This window comes from Giraffa tippelskirchi, chromosome 4 (genome assembly GCF_054371585.1).
Source record: "Giraffa tippelskirchi isolate mGirTip1 chromosome 4, T2T-mGirTip1v1.2.pri, whole genome shotgun sequence".
Classification (NCBI taxonomy): Eukaryota; Metazoa; Chordata; class Mammalia; order Artiodactyla; family Giraffidae; genus Giraffa; species Giraffa tippelskirchi.
Window position 1 is genome coordinate 79,397,689 of NC_137278.1, and position 21,232 is coordinate 79,418,920.

Below are 21,232 nucleotides of genomic sequence, written 5' to 3' on the forward strand. Positions count from 1 at the left end.
TATATATACATATAGTTTATATATGCACATATATAGTATATACAGATAATATAGTTTGTATGTATAGCAAACTATAAGATTCAGGTGGGGAATTATGAATATATAGATGTATTTGTATACATACACATGTAAAATATATACACATATATAGTTTATATACATATATAATTTTTTTCTGAACTCAGCCCCATATTTTGGCAGGTGGAGCTGTAGAGGTTCTGGGACTGAATGTGGGGTAGGGTCATCTACTGTCCTCAGTTGCAGAAGCGTTCCATCCCCACCTCCCAACACTCCTGCCCAAGCATCAGGGAGGGAAAGGCATCAGAGATTGGTGTGACAGGCCCCCACATCCCACGTGGCAGCTTGGAGGAATTGAGCCAACATGCCCAGCCCTGTGGATACAGGAAGTGTCTTTAGCCTCACGTGTCCGGTAGGCCTGGGGGTGTTCTCAGAAAACATTCTGGAAGAACCCAGCTCAGAACTTAGGCTAGGCCTTCAGACTTCTCTGCAGTTGTTTTGCTTTTTCCTGACTGTCTGGCCTCAGCCTCAGAAAGTGTTGAATAATGTCAAAAACAAAACAAACACACAAAAAACCACCAAGCCCATTTATAAAGCAAACATGTGCCCCAATGGAAACATATAATTTAATAGAAAGGAAAAAAGAATACTAAATGTATCCAATAGAACACTTTAGATGGTAGATAATTACTTGCATTATTAAGCCTTTGAAAAATAGGTTTGTCTTTTATGTTCATTTTGGCATTTTTATCATAAATATATACACATATATAGAGCTAGATCATAACTAATATGGGCTTCCCTGGTGGCTCAATAGTAAAGAATCCGCCTGCCAACGCAGGAGATGTGAGTTTGACCCGTGGGTCAGGAAAATCCCCTGGAGAAGGAAATGGCAACTGACTCCAGTATACTTGCATGGGAAATCTCATGGACAGAGGAGCCTGACAGGCTATAGTCCATAGGGTTGCAAAAGAGTTGGACATGACTTAGTAACTAAACAACAGCAACACAACTGATACACATTCTCAAATTTATGAAAATGTATCTTGGCCTATGAGGCTTGGTTTTCAAGTGTATTAGGATCACCCCATTAGAATCCCAGGGACGATGGAGCCTGGTAGGTTGCCGTCTGTGGGGTCGCACAGAGTTGGACACGACTGAAGCAACTTAGCAGCAGCAGCAGCAGCAGCATTAGAATCCAGGAAGCCATCCCCTAAAGTGGTTTTATATTCCATTGCCTCTCCTGTCTTGTTCCATAGAATTTTGAAGGTCCCTTAAGACTGTTATTGGAGAAGGCAATGGCACCCCACTCCAGTACTCTCTTGCCTCAAAAATCCCATGTACGGAGGAGGCTGGCAGTCTTCAGTCCATGGGGTGGCTGAGTCGGACACGACTGAGCAATTTCACTTTTACTTTTCACTTTCACGCATTGGAGAAGGAAATGGCAACCCACTCCATTGTTCTTGCCTGGAGAATCCCAGGGACCGGGGAGCCTGGTGGGCTGCTGTCTATGGGGTCGCACAGAGTTGGACACGACTGAAGCGACTTAGCAGCAGCAGCAGCAGTAAGACTGTTATAAGAAGACATTTATTAGGAGGAATCAATATCCTTGGATGTTCATGCTAGGAATCAAATAAAAATGTTGTGTATCTCCTGGTTTTCAGGGGGCTTCCCAGGTAGTGCTAGTGGTAGAAAACCTGCCTGCCAATGCCTGAGACATAAGAGATGGAGGTCCGATCCCTCGCTCAGGAAGATCTCCATGGAAGAGGGCACAGCAACCCACTCCAGTATTCTTGTCTGGAGAATCCCATGGGCAAAAGAGCCTGGGCACTTCTAGGCTACAGTCCATAGAGTCACAAAGAGTCAGACACAGCTGAAGTAACTTAGCACACACAAGGCCACAAGGCAGCTTTTCATAGAGATATTGCCATGTGGATCCCCATCCTGTGCTGCTGTTGGATTTCAAAGTTGCAGTGGTGTACCAAGAACAGTTCCCACAGACGGTCAGCCCTGTTTCTCCAGTTTGCAAACTGGGATGGCTGTTGTTTTTCAGTCTCTAAGTCGTGTCCAGCTCTTTGCGACCCCATGAACTGCAGCATGCCAGGCTCCTCTGTTCTCCACAATCTCCCAGAGTTTGCTCAAATTCATGTCCATTGAGTCGGTGATGCTATGTAACCATTTCATCCTCTGCCTCTCCTTTCTCTTTTTGATGGCCATAATTTCAATTCTGATACACACATGGACACAAGGGTGGTAATCAGTGAGGGTACCAAATAGAATCATTGCCTCTGTCTTTTTAGCACAAGTCTCTCAGGCTCAGAGTAATCACATTTCCTCAACTAATTGAAGGGAAGAGTCTAGGATAGACATGTTTTGGAAGTGCAGTGATATTTCACTCAACATAGACTGTCAACCATAGTAAAGGATACATACATCCTCCAGCTGTTTTCATTCTTCTCTTATTTCGGCACATATTTTCCAACAGAATCATGGAACTTTAAAGCTGAAAGCTCTCACTTCAGAAATGAGAAAATCAAATCCCAGAGAGGGAAAGCAATAGACCCAGTATTTCCTACTTGAAAAATGAGGACCCTAAGGACTGAGGTCCTCTGACACTCAAACCAGAACTCTATCCCCTCCTCCATTCATATCAGCTTCCTTTTGTAGTAGGAGAACCTCTCTATACAAAACAGCTTGGAGAAATATTTTACATTTTCCCTTTAAATGTACATGGCAAGAGATAGTCCAATAGCTGGGAGGCATCGTGAGCTGCTAGGACCTCCCAGAAGCTGAGGGTCTGGATCTCTGCCATGGGCTGCATCTCCAGCTGGTTTTCTGCCCACTCACAGACTGCAAGGGTACAGATGGTGAGGATATCATCATTTCCACTGTGGAGGGGGAAGACAAGAGACACTGTTCCATTGCAGTTTATTTCTAATTCCTTGTTGTTTGTCATGTTCAAATTCTCTCACATTTGCAGATGTCAACCAACAGGAGGAAAGAATTCTTGTTTCAAGTGTAGCCATAGAGCAATGGCTTAAAAAAGAGAGAGAAAGATCGTTTTTTTTATCAAGGGATCGAGGGAGGAAGGAAAGAGGAGAAAAACGTAGAGAAGAAGGGAAATCTAGGAAGAAGTACAAGTTGGAAGGAGATGAAATGGAAGGAATGGAAGAATCAATGACAAGGCTCGGTCGCCTACTGTTCTTATAATTAAATGGTGCCTTGCACATCAGTCCAAATGTTCACTCTTTAATGTAATTGTCTGCTCATTATCATATGCAAATTTACAATTGCACAGTATGAGCTCTCAAGTGGAGATGTCAACATTAACATAATGAGCCTGTCAATCTTCTGAAAATGAACAGAAGCAAATATGCTGGCTGGCATTCATGGTCTCCTGGGAATCTGGGAGAATCTGATAAATTTACCCACTCTAGAGACCAGCTGGAGCAAGGTAGGGTGGTATTTACCTTGAAGCATATATTTTTGTTAAAACTCACAGTTTTCTGGGGGAAAATATGAAATAAATAAAACAAATTTTAAACCCAATTCTCAAAAATATCACCTTCTTTATAGAGTTCAAGATAGTAACTCTCAGCTGCATTTAGTTTTATGTTTTCTCATGAATTTGCTGAAGAGTCTGCTTGATACATCATTATAGCAGCCTGTAAAAAAAAACAAAACACATATTTAACAACTCAAGTTAGGAGAAGTTTAATAGAAAAAAGTTATTGATTCAATATGCCTACTTTGAGCACTGACTTTTGACTACCTTCTTATGAAGAGGTTTGTTTTAACCCTCACAATGTAAAGAAATGACTTAAGACCCCATTCCTGTTTCTATTTATAATCTGTTGATGACTTAGCAGTTAGAAAGAATTTTTTCTTTTAATATGTAACTATGAATGCTAATGGTTGCCCTCTGATTGAGTGGAAACTTTCCAATAAAATAAGGGCTGGTTTGCAATTTTACTTTATCTCCCTTCAAAACAAGCAACTTCTAAGATGACAAGTTTGAAAAGACACAGTAAAAAAGACATTTTCTTTTAAAAAATAATCTTGCCAACAAACTTACAGCAGTAGAAAGAATTATTTTATATCTTGGTTTTGTCAAACTTACCCATGCTCATTTCAAATTCTGTAAAAGAATACACTGCAAAGTTCAGCAACTGAAACCAGACTCACGTTCATAAACTATTAAGTTCTTTTTGTATGAATAAAGTCACATAGGTACATAATAGAAAACTTGAAGATGAAAAAAGAAGGAAAAAAACAGTAGTCTATAATTTTCACATCCATTATTAATGACCATTAGCTACTTATTCATTATTTGCTAAAGAGTTTTGCAGATTTGTAATCATATATAGTGGTGTAAAAACAAAATTTTTCTCACTAAAACTTTTAATGAGAGCATTTTTCTATACCATGCACTATAAACATTTTGCCCTGTATATGCTGACTAAATGAAGCTAATGAAGCTAATGAAGTAATTACATTTGGATATATGGTTGGATTAGATATACTTCTAAAAGGGTAAAGAGATGTAAGTCATATGAGACCTCTTGTGTGGGCATTTCATTATTAAATGGTGACCCCATCACGCACTTAGTTGCTTACTCTCTTCGTGACCTTCTAGGTGTTCCCTCCTGCCTGAGAAGTCCAAAATAAACAGAAGTTGAGTGTCTGAATGAAAAGATCCCCTGAGTCTGCCTCCTCATACAGCTTATCAGAGAACAGGGGGTAATGTATTAAGGGAATCATGAGACAATGCACAGAGCTTCTAAGCTTTATTTCCAAGTAACTTACTACGATTTGACCTTGGCCGGCCAGGTTCATCCTCTAGGGATGCGTATGGCCCTCTTTGGAAAAAAGACGCTTCGATTCTTGTTTTTCTCCCTCTCTGCCTTCCACCTCTTCCTGCTTTTCTGAAAAGAAGCATGCCACACAACAATGAAGAGGTTTTCCACATTAGCCTTATTGCCAGCCAGCCACTTTTCTTTGTTTTAGTCTGTTTACACAGTCTCCTTGGCAACATGAGGTAGACATAGATATTTTTTGTATCTCTGACTAGCAGGTTTGGTTTTCCCTTTGTCTGAAGCTTACCCACCTCACACACTGAGTTTTTTTCTACTGAATTTTTTTTTTTCAATTTTATAAACAGAATCATTTTCACACCCTAATATTTTAAGAATATCTCATTCAGATATGCAACATTTTAAGAGGTTCTTTTTTAAAAACCTTCAACTTGAATACTGAATAAAACTATTTCTTGCTAATATTTAACTCTTCTAGTGATTTCAGTAGGATCTGTGGATCTAGATACACTCTCTTGCCTGATACCTTCATATGATGATGGCTTAAGGGGCCAAGGACTATGAAGTAGAGAAAACTCAAAAGCCTCAGTGAGCATCAAACTTTTAATCCATTAGTTCTATGATCCAGTTAGTTGAACTACTCACTAAACAGACATAGGCACTATTTTGCATACTAATATACTTAAGTTATTTGAGCTACATTGTGCTGAAATATTCTGGGAAAGCATCCCATTTGTCTTTCCCCAAACCCCAAGTTAAATGTGGGCCTTGGAGAGACTTAAACCATATCGGGACTCTTGGCTAGGAGAAAGTTTCTTAAGTAGCAGATCAATGCAGTGACAACCCAATCACATCTCATAAGTATTAACACATCCAGTGATCCAATGAAAAGATTAAAATTAATTGGAACCAGTCATTCTTAACCAGAGGTGTGCATTAGAATTGTCTGGAGGGCTTTCTCCAAACACACAAATCCCACTCTGAACTTAGATTCTCCTGTCATGGGACCAAGGGCATGTGTATATAGAAATTTTCTCCAGATCTTTTTTGTTGCCAAGTGCCAATTAATAATCACTGATTTTGACAACATAGGTTATGTTAAGCACCTATTATTTGCCAAAGCCTTGGATTCTTTCCTCCAGTTACTATTTATAATCTCTTTGTAATGCATATATACTATTCCCATTTTCTAGATTAAGAAACTGAGCTTCAAAGATGTTAGGTAACTTGTCTAATATTTTTATACACACACACACACACACACGTATATATATAAAGCAAGAATTTTAACTCAGCCTAATTCCAATATCCCAGTCTCTGTACACATCTTTAGAGTTCTTCCTCTTAAATAATAAGGAAATACTTAAGAAACAATTCACCGTATTTTCAGGCAATTTTTATTCTGTTGACATTTTTTAATGTCCACCACAATTTACCTTTAACAACTTTAGTTAAGGAATTTTTCTGTAGGTTGTTAAGTCAGGGTATACAACAATGGTTTGATTTGACTTACTTAAAACATATCTCCTGCATACCTACTGACACACAAACACAAGATTTTGAAAATAGATAACTAGATCTATTTATCTGGTAGATTTGGATGTTAATGTCTTCATATAGCTTCCACACCTTTCTTTGAAACAACGATTGCTTATTATCAAAATACATTTTTTTTAACCAAAACCTACTAATTGGATATCAGTGAATCATTCCCAGTGAAGTCTCCACCCGTCCTTGTCTTCAATAGGTCTGGGTAGGTAATCAGACCAGGAAGCATTTTGAGCCACATAATACATTAGAGTTGGTCAATACTCTCACTGTTTAAAAGATTCTGTGGCAATTGTTTTTACCTACTACATGAGAAACACATTGCTAGTGTTCAAAACAATGGTAAATTCACAATAAGTAAAAAAACTTTTTAAAAGCCAAGTTCAAAAAGCTAGAATATTTTTGAAGGAATCATCTACAATAGTACTTTTCAATGGGGTAGGAATGAGGGGAAGAGAAACACCTCCTCCCTCTGTCACCGCCTTGTTGGAGACTATGGCTGGGGAAGGTCCAGGCATCTCCACCCATTTGAGAAACACAAAGGATTATGAAAATATTATGGAACATGGTTAATTATGCAAATGAATAGATTGAATTTTGAAAACCTCTGATGTAATGGGATATATTGTTTTGTTTTGTTAGCATCTATCCCAAGTAAAGGTAGCACAAATTTTTACAACCAGTGTACTACTTATTTCAAAGGGTTTTGAGAATCTACTCTCAAAATGTCAAAATGAATAGATATTCAATAGCTTATTTTCCACTTGATATAATGGAGGCATTTCTAATGAACTATTGGCAACTCTGAGAGATTCAACAACAAACTAATTGACTTGCTTATATTTTTAACGTGGTAGAGCAACTTTAGCTTGGTCTCCTTCAACAGTCATTTTTAAAAAATTCATCTGCTTATAACATCATGAAGAAAATTGGAAGGAGCCCTAATTCCGTTTCCAGAGCCAATGGAGTTTTGTGGAAGCTGTTATTCATCACTTCCTAGAAAGTGTCACAGCAGGACACAAAAAAACGCAAGAACACAATACTGTAGCAGTTGGCAGGATGATCACACCTTCAGCTCTGCTAGTCAACCTGTTCTCCCTGAAAAGTCCTAGAAATAAAATCTGTTTGCCCCTGGTGATGTAGAATCAAAGTAAAAGGTAACATCAGGTGTGGATTTTTTGTTTGTTTTGAAGTTGCTTATGACCAAAAGGTTACTTTACAACAAATAGACTAATAATATAATACAACCCTTCCAAAAGCAGAACTGATCTACTCTAAAGATTAGAACTAATTCTGTCTCAATAGCCAGTAGCCCCACATTCAGTCTTCTTCTTGGCTGCCATCATCTTAATTTGGTTACAAATGCCAGTCTGTGTATGCCCACACTGTATATCAAAGGAGATTTATTAAACCTAGGAAAAATTATATATTTTAGTAATTATTCCCAATAATACCTCAGTAGAGAAACCGTAAATAAATTCAAATGACCATGAACAGGTACACCCTATAGTTGGTACTTTGTTTTTAATCCACAGTCTGGAACATTCAGTTCTCTTAATGTGCCTTCATGTCTTCAAAAACTGAAAATTTTATTCATTTACCTCTGGAATGTGATTTTCTAAAAATTCTATAAATATTTTTGGGATGATAGAGATCTAAGTTTTGTTTTGTTTTTTTTTAAATCAAGCAGCCTGTTTTAATGGACTCAGAATTAGTATCTTGCATCAAGTTTGAGGTCAGAAAACACACACTTATTAAAACATTGTTGCAAAATTGTATTGAGAATTGAGCATATCTGACATAAGTTTATTTTTGCTTCTAAATCTGTTACAGGTGATAGAGGAAATAACATTGAACATGGAGTCAGAGAACCCATATTCTAATCACAGTTCTATCATTAATTTCCTATAAGACCTTTAGCAAGTCACTCAACTTCTCTGCATTTTGGTTTAATTCTTGACTTCACCTTTAAAATGAGAGCCAGATGTAATTATCCATAATTTCCGTTTCTCTTGTAAAATCCAATTATTTATGCATTTTAATAGGAGCCTATGTGTAAATTTGCATTTTCTATTAACATATTAACAAAAAAATTTTAAGCAGAGCTATAAACTGGAGTGATTAAAATGTTTATCATTTGAATGCAGGCCAGTACATATATACACTGAGCCTCTTTCCCCTCATTTTTGTAGCACCATCTGGTGCTGTATTATATGGGAGAGTTTATTTAAATAACCACATTAGTAAGATCCATGCTTCAGACCCCTTTCTACACACACACACACACACACACACACACACATACATAATAGACACAGCAAAAAATACACACACACACACACACACACACACACCTTTGATATATTTTAAAGTTGCTTTGGTCCGGCTCCTTCCATAGTCTGAGATTAAGCATTTCCAATCACTGGGCAAGTGAAGTGAAACTAGGCATATCTGGATTTGTTCTAATCTGGAGTCTGACTGGTTAGGACTGCAGTGGTCCTCCGTTAAGCAATGTACCTTGTGCTCTCTGGGGGCAGTGGACCTCTCCATTCCATGCTGCTGAAAGCCAATTCCCCACACTTGGAAACTGACCAAGACTCAAAACTTTAACATAGTTAAGAATTGATTCTAAGGTACCAACTTCCACATCTGCCCAGGAAGATGGCTGGCTTTTTCTTTAGCACTAAAAAGCAAAGGCATTGCTTTGCCAACAAAGGTCCGTCTAATCAAAGCTATGGTTTTTCCAGTAGTCACATATGGATGTGAGAGTTAGACAATAAAGAAAGCTGAGTGCCGAAGAATTGATGCTTTTGAACTGTGGTGTTGGAGAATACTCTTGAGAGTCCCTTGGACTGCAAGGAGATCCAACCAGTCAATCCTAAAGGAAATCAGTCCTGAATATGATGCTGAAGCTGAAACTCCAATATTTTGGCCATGTGATGCGAAGAACCAACTCATTGGAAAAGACCATGATGCTGGGAAAGATTGAAGGTGGGAGGAGAAGGGGACGACAGAGGTTGAGATGGTTGGATGGCATCACTGACGGGATGGACATGAGTTTGAGCAAGCTCCTGGATTAGTAATAGAGAAGCCTGGCGTGCTGCAGTCCACGAGGTCGCAAGAGTCAGACGCAACTGAGCGACTGAACTGACTGAGTCTATAGCAAATGTTTGGCCTTTTCATTCCAGCATGTTTTCACACTAAAATGTGAAATGTGTAATTTCATCTCTCAGATATTACATTTCAGGAAATATGGGGAAAATGGAAGAATCTGAGGCAATAATGGGAAAATGTCCATTTTTGTTTGTTTGTTTTAAACAGAAAAACTGTTACATGGAAGTTTTGCCAGGCACTAGGAGCTAGACCATGTTTGCATGCCCTAGTAGCAGCAACTTTCTTTTTATAAAGGATCTATTTGGAAGGCAATTTTGGAACATAGCACACTCAACCAGCAGATCTTAAAGGCGGGATGTGCTGAGGGATGGACTCTTGAGCTGATTGACTAGCCTGGTATCGGGGCTACGCTGCTGTTACATGAGGTTCTTCTGAGTGAAACTCGTGGACAACTGCAGTGAACAAGTCTGTCTTGGGGACTGGCTGGAAGCATTTATATTGAACCGTACTGAGTAAAATCCAAGTAGAAAAACTGGGTAAATTAACTAAAATCAAGCATTCATAAGTGAATTCAGGACCACAGGCTGTGCATTTCAAGTCTCCCCTCTTCAGGATGTATTTCTGCAGCCCGGTCCGGGTGGATGTCATGCATTTGTAGTGCACGTGTAAACACCCAGAGCCAAGAAGTGCAACTATAAAGTCTCTATCTGGAGCTTCTTTTAGTTTGTTTTTTTTCTTCATTGGAATTTGTGTGTATATGGCTTCAAAATTATTAGGTTGGTATGAACGTAACTGTGGTTTTGGACCTTGAATTTTAAATCATAATCAGTTCAGTTCAGTTGCTCAGTCATGTCTGACTCTTTGCGACCCCATGGACTGCAGCACGCCAGGCCTCCCTGTCCATCACCAACTCCCGGAGTTTACTGAAATTCATGTTCATTGAGTCGGTGATGCCATCCAACCATCTCATCCTCTGTTGTCCCCTTCTCCTCTAGCTTTCAATCTTTCCCAGCATCAGGGTCTTTTCCAGTGAGTCAACTCTTTGCGTGAGGTGGCCAAAGTATTGGAGTTTCAGCTTCAGCATTATATTCAGGCCTGATTTCCTTTAGGATGGACTGGTTGGATCTCCTTGCAGTCCAAGGGACTCTCAAGAGTCTTCTCCTACACCACAATTCAAAAGCAGCAATTCTTCGGCACTCGGCTTTCTTTATAGTCCAACTCTCACATCCATACACGACTACTGGAAAAACCATAGCCTTGACTAGATGGATCTTTGTTGGCAAAGTAATGTCTCTGCTTTTTAATAATGTCTCTGCTTTCTAAATCATTATAACGAGGCTCAAATACACCTTTATTAATCAAAATAGGAACCATTATAATCAACACATTTTTGCCAATGAAAAGTAAGTTTGTTTGTTCCTGTAGAATAAAAATCCATGCTTCACAATTCAACAAACTCTTGGAAAGCATTTTCTGCATCCTGCTGGTTGCAGAAGCATTTTCCCTGCAAAAAGTTGTTGAGATGTTTGCGGAAATGGTAGTTGGTTGGCAAGAGGTCAGGTGAATATGGCAGATGAGGTAAAACTTCATAACCCAATTCGTTCAGCTTTTGAAGCATTGGTTATATGATGTGCACTTGGGTGTTATTATTTTCGGTGCATCTCATCAATTTGCTTAGTATCCTTCTCAGATGTAATGATTTTGCCGGGATTCAGAAAGTTATAGTGGATCAGACCAGCAGCAGGCCATCAAATAGTGGCTATGACCTTTTTCTGGTGCAAGTGTAGCTTTGGGAAGTGCTTTGGAGCTTCTTCTCAGTCCAGCCATCGCCAGTGGTAATATAAAATCCACTTTTCATCACATGTCACAATCTGATCAAGAAATGACCCGTTGTTTATAGAGTGAGAGAAGACAACACTTCAAAACGAGGATTTTTTTGATTTGCAGTCAGTTCATGAGGCACCCACTTACTGAGACTTTTCACTTTTCCAATTTGCTTCAGATGCCAAATGACTGTAAAATGGTCCATGCTAAGTTCTTCGGCAACTTCTCATGTAGTTGTAAGAGGATTAGTTGCAATGATGGCTCTTGGTTGGTTGTTGTCAACTTCTGATGGCTGACCACTGTGCTTCTCATCTTCAAGATTCTCATCGCCTTTGAACCACTTCTTGAACCACCACTGCACTGTATGTTCATTAGCAGTTCCTAGGCCAAATGAGTTATTGATGTTGTGAGTTGTCTCCACTGCTTTATGACCCATTTTGAACTCGAATAAGAAAATCACTTGAATTTGCTTTTTGTCTAACATCACTTCCATAGTATAAAATAAATATAAAATAAACAGCAAGTAATAAGTCATTCAGCAAAAAAACTTAAAGCAAGAAATGCACATTAAAATGATGAATAACATAACCACATTTATTTAAGAATGTATTCCAATATCAACTCAAAAACTGAAATTACGTTTGCACCAGCCTAATAAGTTATTGCCAAACCAAGAAAATAAGTGCTTAAAATCTGTGAAAACTCTTAAGAGAGTTTTTGAATTGAATAGCTGTTTGATAAACTGAGTTCAAGATAGGCAATAGAGCATAAGGGTTAAAATTATAGGCTGCTGAGACAGACCTAGAGACCCTAGCTTAGCAACTTACTAATTGTGTAACCACTTGGGCAAGTTATTTGATCCCGATAAACATAAAATTCCTTATCCATAAAATAGATTTTGTAGACTAAAATAATGTAAAAAAAAAAATATATATATATATATAAAACTCATTCAGTATGTCTCTGAAACATAATTATGTTACATGTCATATAACAATATGTAAGATATCATTGTAGTTTAGAAACTGAATATAATGTCTAATTGGGGATATTTGGTATGATTTTAAAACCCTTTGCATTTATCACAGAATGCATCTCAAGAGAGCAGCAAATAGTGCAGAGATGGAGTGATATTTTTTTAAATCAATTTTATAACTAAGTCAGGGAGATTTGGCATGATTTTAATTCCTTTTGTTTGCATTTATCATGATATACATCTCATGAAAGCAGAAGTTAGTGCAGGAAAGGAGTGAATTTTTTTAAAAAACAAGAGTCAAGTTTATAAGTAATATGAAACCAAATAAAAATATTAGTACAAGGACATGCCTGGTTTGATTTGGTTTCTTCTGCTAAATTAATCTGTTCAAGCAGGTTCTGTACATTAATGATTCTTTTCCAGACAGAAGCAAGCAGGTATGCAGAGCTTAAAATCAGAATGTACAAAACACGTACCTTGTCAGTTTCCATGCTTGCTGAATTGTCCTCTCACACTCTGGCCTGAGAAAATTCTGCTAATCCACTGTAGATTTGCACACTGTTCTTCCAGGTGGACATTTGGCCTTTTATTGTAAACATTGTCACGAGGAAAAAAATGGTTTAAACATATTTATTAATTGATACTTAATGTAACTTAAGACACTTACTATAACTGCCTAATATGTGTTGAGAGTTGAAAAGGGGTAAGAGAAGGGTCAGGTATAGCCTGGCCAAATAGAGAAGGGTGTGGTATCGGGGAGAGAGATCTTTGCATAGAACAGCACAAAGGGTAGAATTCCGACCCTTTTCGGTGTGTCATTTCCGTAAGACTGTGTCAATCTGAGTAGGAATTATTCTCAATTTATACCAAATTCCTCTTTTGATTTTGTCCCAGCCATAGCATATAGTGCATATCATAGTCCATTTCAGCCTACTCCATTGTACTGGTTGATTGTTCTTAGCATGGCCATTTATGGAATTCCTTCAAGATCCAGGAAGCTACCTTTGAACTCTGGATATTGTCAAATGGTCTTGGATTTACTAGATTCCTTATCACTTGGCAAATATGTATGGCAGACATTTTCCAAAGGATGACTGCAGGGAGTCTTATCCTCCAGACATTCCTTCTCTTTGTTAAACAAACCCATAGGCTTTGCTGAGATTCTAGCAACTGACTCTTTCCTTGGTGGTGAGCAACCTCTGTATTCAGGAATGCACCTCTTCGGCTGTTGCACAGTATCACTAATCCTGTACTGGTTGTCCACAGGCTGGCTGAGGTGGCACTCCATACAAAGCAAAAGCCCAGCTGAAAATTGAGGTAGAGTCTGTTCATTTGGGGCTTCCCTGGTGGCTCAGATGGTAAAGAATCTGCCTGCAATGTGGGAGACCTAGGTTTGATCCCCGGGTCGGCTCTTGCCTGGAGAATTCCATGGACAGAGGAGCCTGGTGGGCTACAGTCCATGGGGTTGCAAAGAGTCAGACATGACTAAGCAACTAACACACACACACACTGTTCTTTTTATAGGAAAAGACCTCGATCATTCATAGATAGACTGAAATTGACTAGTGCTTTGTGTCAGTTTTGGGTTGTTGGTTTTTTTTTTCATATCATGCACAGCACTTGCGTACTCAACTCCAAAAACAGCATTCTCTCATAGCAATTGCCAGGGAAAAACATGAAGTGGAAAAATCAGAGTAACGTCTTCCCTTAGGGTGCGATTATACAGGAAAAATCACTGGACAACTCCCAGCCTGGGCTTCAGAGGTTGGCAGGAAAGGCTGTCATTACCTTAGCGTTGTTATGAAATTTAAACTGATGATAGATATGAAATGCTCAGAATAAGATTCTCACATAGTAGGATTTTCAATAAATGACAGCAGTTAGCTGGTGGCCCCTTTCTTTTCCATTGACTCTTTTCTGGTTCACCTCCCATCACTAAATCCAAGAGCCCAAGACCTTCTACTTAATTTCTAACCCCCTGGTAAGGAGGTCTGGAAGGCTTCAAAATTTCTACAAGGAAAGCTTAGAGGAAGCAATCTAGTTGGAACGTAATGTTGGCAGCTGCATTTTCACAACTTTCCATTAAATTACCCAAATGTTCATTTTTTTTGTATCAGAGAAGGGGGGCTGCTGATGGAGAGTTGGCCCTCCAACTCTAGAACCCTTTGCACTTAGCCATTACTCAAGAAATGTCGCAGTCTGCCTGCAAGCTGTCCTTGGTCTACCTGTGTTCTTCCACTGCTCCTGATTCAAGTGTTCCCCTTGAAGTTTTAGAAGTGAGATTTGTTTATCAACTCTTAGACCCATCAGAGGGATGCATAAGCACATTCACATGGAATTCTCCTCTCACTTGAATATCTTTTATCTGTAAGGAAAAAATAAATAAATGCTTCTATAAATGTGCAGCAGAATTGGTGACTTCCTCTGTGAATGTATTTTCAAGTACATGGCCAATCCATCACAAAGGAGAAATGCAATACCTTTCAAAAATATATGATGCTACGTATTATTGCATTCTTTTGTTCATTTTCCTGGCATGAGATTAGGAGCTTCAAGACCTTTTTGAATGGATTTCTTAGTCCAAAAACAGTTAAACAAACCCTAAAGCCATGATGTCACTTCTTTTTTAAATGTTGAAGTTAGGCTTGAGAAATTTTCCTACTTTCTTTTCATAAGTTGAAAATAACTCCAGTAAGTAATGAATTAGCTTAGTCTAAAGATTCCCAGGTGACTCAGACAGTAAAGATTCCGCCTGCAACGTGGAAGACCTGGGTTTGATTAGTATCTACTGCATCCAGCTACTTTCTGTAGAAGTTAAGGGCTATGAAATGAGTCTTTGATGTCAGAAGTCTGGCTCTTACTGACATTCAGTAGGCACTTGTATCCATGTTTGCTGAAGAAATGAATGAATGGTTTATCATCATTACAATGTTTATTTCCTCCAAGACACCATGTTTAGATAGATATTTTTAATAGTCTTAGAATAGAGAGCAGAGCCTCTAGATAAATTATAAGGACAGGGAACTAGATGCAGTATCTTGTAACAACCTATAATGGAAAAGAATATGAAAAAATATATATATACACACACATAGATATATGCATAACTGAATCCCTTTGCTATACATCTGAAATCAATACAACATTGTAAATTAACTATACTTCAATTTTAAAAAAATGATTTAAAAAAAGAGCAGAGCCTCATTAGCTTTGCTTTTATAAAAATAGAGATAGTACCAGATATACCCTGCATTTCAAGTTTCTTTTTCCATTCTGACTAACTTTGCCCAGAGGCACAAATTTAGTCCCTTCTTTCTAAGCAAGCCTAATAAGTCTTCAAACACAAGTTATGGTTGTATCTCTCTGTTTTCTGGTATAATTGAGTGATTAATTGTAGGCACAGTGTCTTAAAATATCTGGTCCTTGGTTAGCTCCTGACAAGATGGATAAAGTGATACCATGAGTAAACGTTGAAAGAGGCAGCTGTTTTCCTAATAGTTTTAGGCTTTCCACATTCAAAATGGTATCTACACCATTCTGCTCCCTGTGTAGAGCTTCACAAAGGGAGAGTCAAGTTGCTGGGTGCAGCCATTGTTCTTGTTAGTGGATGGAGATTTATAATTATACCCTTTTCTGCTCAGAGCACATGCCACCAGGGGAAGCTACATAAACAGAGCATCATGTTGGGGTGAGAGGGTGGGGGTTCAGGACTATAATGAGATTACAAATTAGGCAAAGCAATTTCACCATTGATGAAATAAGCTTTATTTGCAAATGCAGAGTGAAATGTAGGCTTTTTGCCCTTATGTTTTAGTCTGTTTTCTAAAATTATATATGCAAAGAACTAGACAGACCTATGTAAACATCTTTGATATTCTCAGTTCTGGTTTGCAGTGAAATTCTAGTGGCTTCATTTCTCCTGAATAATCTCATATACATTCTCTCTCTCTCTCTCTCTCTCCACACACACACACACACAGACACACACACACATCCCCACACACGTATCCCCGCACACACATCCCCACACACTACACAACACATCTTTTTCACTGCTTAGGGAAGTCGTAAGACATTACTGCCATTTATTACACTATATGCAGTCAAAATTGAGACGTCATAGTTCCGTTATATTCATTTCTTGGGAGTCTGCCCCCAAAGTCAATAGCCATCTATAGGAAATAGACAATACACTACTGAGTCAATATCACCTGAATATTGGAGAATTCGGAGAAGGCAATGGCACCCCACTCCAGTACTCTTGCCTGGAAGATCCCATGGACTGAGGAGCCTAGTAGGCTGCAGTCTATGGGGTCGGACACGACTGAGCGGCTTCACTTTCACTTTTCACTTTCATGCATTGGAGAAGGAAATGGCAGCCCTCTCCAGTATTCTTGCCTGGAGAATCCCAGGGACGGGGGAGCCCGGTGGGCTGCCGTCTATGGGGTCGCACAGAGTCGGACACGACTGAAGCGACTTAGCAGCAGCAGCAGCAGCAGCAGCATTGGAGAATTATACCTAATTATTCTTTTCCATTTTATTTTTATATATTATGTTCCAAATATTCAACAACATAAATATATTAATTTTATAATCAGAAAAAAAATACCTGTCTGTCTAGTCTCGTAAGATTTGAATATATTTGCAGATGTTTATGATGAAAAAGGTCCCAGTCCTTACTGGATCTGAAAGATGACAGGTCACTCGCAGCCTGGTGGGGGGTGGGGTCCTTCTTTAGAAGTAGAGGGCTCAACATGGGTGTCACGGGCTCTGAATTGGGCCTCAAAGGACCACATTTCACACTTCCTCCTCTACCTATTGGGGTGTTTTTCAGAATTTAGAAGGACAGAAAAGTTGTTCATATCTCCAAGCTGAGGAATAGTGAGAAGAGATGTAAGGGGAGCTAATGTTTATGGCAGCCTCCTATACCGCATGTGTTTTTCTCATGCCATGTTCTTTAATACCTGTGAGGAAGGAAATCATCATCTCTATTTAGAGGTAATGTGTGTGTACACATATATGCACTGGAACAGCATCCCTGGTGCTTATTAAGTGCTCAGTAAATATTTATGAAATGAATTATTCTAGTAATAGAGATTTATACAACTTTGCCCATCTAACATTATCTGTCTATTTATACAAAAGAAGTGTTTATATTGCACATTCATGTGCAAACACATGCATGACAAAGAGATAGCTCCTCTGGGATTTGTTGAATATGACAGGAATTTTTCCCGTCTATAATACTACAGTGGAGTTCAATTCAAAAATGCCTCTTACCCAATCCAAATAATGTCATTTCCCAGCTGTGGCGTTACACTGGGTCCCATTCAAGTGCCAAAAGCTTAACGCAGAGGAGGCCAAAACAATCATATTTTGAACAGTGCAAGTATTTTCCACCCATCATCACTGTATGACACAATGTCTCAGGGGCCTCCTAGAGCCTGGGGAGTCCTCAGCTCCGCCAGAGACTCAATAGCCTGCCACACCGGCAACCCTTAACGAGAGTTACATAATAAGTCCTCCTCTGTCTCGGGGAATGCCCATTTCCCAGTCATAATTTATGACCATAGGCTTTCCTTCCCCAAGTATACTGCCTTGACTTTGTGCTCCAAATAATATACTGGAGCCCCAACCATCATTAGATAGCTTTCAGTGAAACTCCATCAGTGTGTTTGCCAGGCTCTTGACCTGGAGGTGAGCAGCAGTTTCACAGTTGGCTTTATTATTTATTATACTTGACAACTTCAGAGGACAGAAGAGGTACAGCAATGATTACAAATCAAGAAAACTTTTCCTTCTTTTATTACATGAAGGTATCAAGGTTTTCCAGGTACAGAGTAGTAATTCCCATGCAATCAATAGATTTGGGGAGGACATACATACTCTAAGAGAGAAGTGAAAAGTTTATTTCGTTTAGCAAATTTGACTAACTGCCTTAAAGATATAAGTGGGCATTAAAAATATTCACATATTCAGATATTCAAATTTAGAACTTGACTTGTTGCTTCTATGAAAGAATCCACCAGTTTTAATCAGTAGTCAGGAGGGCTATGGGCTTCCCTGGTGGCGCAGCGGTAAAGAATCCACCTACAATGCAGGAAACATAGGAGACACAGGTTCGACCCCTGGGTCAAGAAGATCCCCTGGAGTAAGGCATGACAACCCACTCCAGTATCTTTGCCTGGAGAATCCCATGGACAGAGGAGCCTGGTGGGCTACAGTCTATAGGGTCACAAAGAATCAGACACGACTGAAGCAACTGAGCAGGCATGCAAGAAGGCTGTAATTCATAAGGTGGTAAAGTGATTGTGTGGGGGGAATAAAGTCAGAGACCTGAGTTGTAGTTTCCAACCATGTGAACTTGTAGTATGTTGGATAAGTCACTCACCTCTTTTAGGCCTCAGTTCCCTCATTTGTAAAGTAACTGGCTGGAATAGATGTCTTTTAGAGACAGATGTCCAGAGAGACCAGCTCTGAAAACATTGTCACTCGAAATCTTTTTTTATCTTATAAAAGGAAAGATGTCCAAATATGAAGGTCCAAAGTTGACAGAAACTAGGAAAAAATCTTCAGGTAACTAAGTAGTTTCAGTAGGTACCTCCCAGATAGCTTATACTCAAATATGTTTCAACCAACATCGGGAATAGTTATTGAAAATGGGCAGTGTTAAAGGTGAACCTTACAGAGCTAGCATTTGGGTGCTTTGCTTATCTTTAAATAAAGCTCATTTATGTTCCTTTTGAGATACTTGACATTTACTGACTATTGTTTCCCTTTCAGATAAAGGTTACCACTGTGAGGTTTTAGTCAGATTTTAGTTGCAAACTTCACTAAATAATTTAGGAACCTCCATAAAATTCCTTTTTTCCCCCCTGCCACAGTTTCATTAAAATTCATTTGGGAAGCTATACGACCTCAACAATAGCATCGTATCTTATGTTTTGGAACTGTTTCCATGGCAGCAGTGACAGGTGTGTGTTCTGGTGTATGCATATGTTCATTTAAAAGGTTACTGCAATTATCACTGTAAAGGTAAATTTCTTTGCAAATAACAGCTAAGCACCTATGTTGTTACTCTTAGAAGAGAATGGCTTCTAGAGCTAATGATACATGTTAGTTTCCTCCTGGAGGAAAAATATGTTCATAAAAAACTTATAAAAGGAGCTCTTTGAACAATCCTTGAGTTATTTTGTATAATATAATCTCATACTTCATAGAATGTACAAACTTAAGAAACTTAGAAGACACTGCGTAGCTCTTACTTGAAGGATATTGCCTCATAAAAAAAAGTTGGACAATAACATAAATTGATTAGGATTGCTTCTACAAGTCCATTCCACTTGAGGATATGGATTACATCTCCTTTTTGAATCCTAACTTTCAATCTCCAGTTCCTTTGCAAAGATAGATGCCACCTAAGTGGCACATCACCCTAAATGTATAACCCTTGTCATTTCTTAAAACGGTGGAGACCCAAAAAATAGTAACCGATGCCATATTTATATTTTCCATCTCTCTGAAAATAGCACACTCTGTCTTTAATCAGAGCATCTGTGTGCCAACCAAAGGAGGACACAGCTACTTAGATGCCCCTGGTTTCCTTCTGTTGTATTTCTACAACCTAAGAACCTAGACAGAATTGAGGGCTCAAAAGAAGACAGTGAACATAGTCATTTGGGTCATGGCCAAGGTTTCCTCAGGGTTGGTTTCTGCTTCCACAAACCTCTAAGTAGAGTCTGCTTAGGGGTCTACCTATACCTTTAATGATCTACCACCTCTCTTTAGTCTTTGAACTGGACTCATTGCTTGCTAACACCATCCTGGCCTGCTGCGTCTTAGGACACAGCCTTATTCTATGGTAAGTTTTTCATTTCAGGAGCTTTTATCTTCCTCCTGTTGTCCACCCCTCCAGTCTGTAGTCCAGTGGCCCCAACATTATAAGTATCCCTGGCCAGAGCCCAGGGACAGCCAGGCTAAAAACAGGAGTGCTGAAAAAAAGGAAATCATTTCCCAAAGTAAGTTGCTTTCATAGGTGGTGGTGAAGGTGAATGCTAGTGATGTAGGTGTTGCTGGCTCTTGAGGAGAAGTACACACACCCCAGAGCAGTTTAACCTGAGGGGCTTGTCTTCCAAGTGAGATTTATGTGAAAGAGATAAGAGAACATAATTGCCCAAAGCTCAGGAGAAGAGATCAGGGGAAGGAGCCCTGGAGAAGAATTAATATTAAGAGAAAAGTGAGAGCCTCAGGGTCGTGATGGAGAGGAAAACTCTCAAAGTGTGTCCTAATAGAAGAGAATATGTAGTTTGACCTTGAATTGAGGGGAAAAAAGAGAGGAGGTGAAAACAGAGGGCTGATACAGCTATTTTGAAGGAAAAAAAAACAAAAAACAGCCATCCTTCCAAAGTATCATTGTAGAGATAAAATGGGAAGATTTGGAACCCTGAGCAACTATAAAGATCTACAGATGGGTATCAAGTACTTCCCCCAAGTTAGATGTTAGTGACGAAAAGGTAATGGATATTTTCCATTTCTTATATATGTGCATTTATTAGATTCTGCAAAATGTAACTCCTCTTTTGCTTTATATTTTTCATGCCACCGTTTTCAGTTCAGGAAAAAATTGTGCCAAGAACCTGCACTTCTCTTGCATAAGTGGCATTTACTGCTCTTCTAGAAACACTGAGTTCCTTATATTCTATATCCTTAGACAAAGCAGGCCACAAAGATTTTATCAAGCAGCAGTGAGTTCACTTCAGAGAAGCAAAGGGTCCGGTTGAGAGAATCAAGCAACTCTTGAAGGAGGTGGTCAAACTTGATTTCCACATACCCCCTTGGTTTGGTGATATAATTTGAGCATTTGACTACTTATGCATCAAAACAGATTTGTTTTGAACTGCTTCGAGCTTCACTGCCTGTTTCTTCTTCCCACAAAAAT

The 21,232-nt window shown here is 39.0% G+C and overlaps 1 protein-coding gene across 6 annotated transcripts in view; it reads left to right on the forward strand.

Annotated features, from left to right (window-relative positions):
- The window catches only part of SLC8A1 (solute carrier family 8 member A1), a 384,185-nt gene that overhangs the window by 218,025 nt on the left and 144,928 nt on the right, over positions 1–21,232 (forward strand). The gene's annotated exons all lie outside the window — the stretch shown is intronic.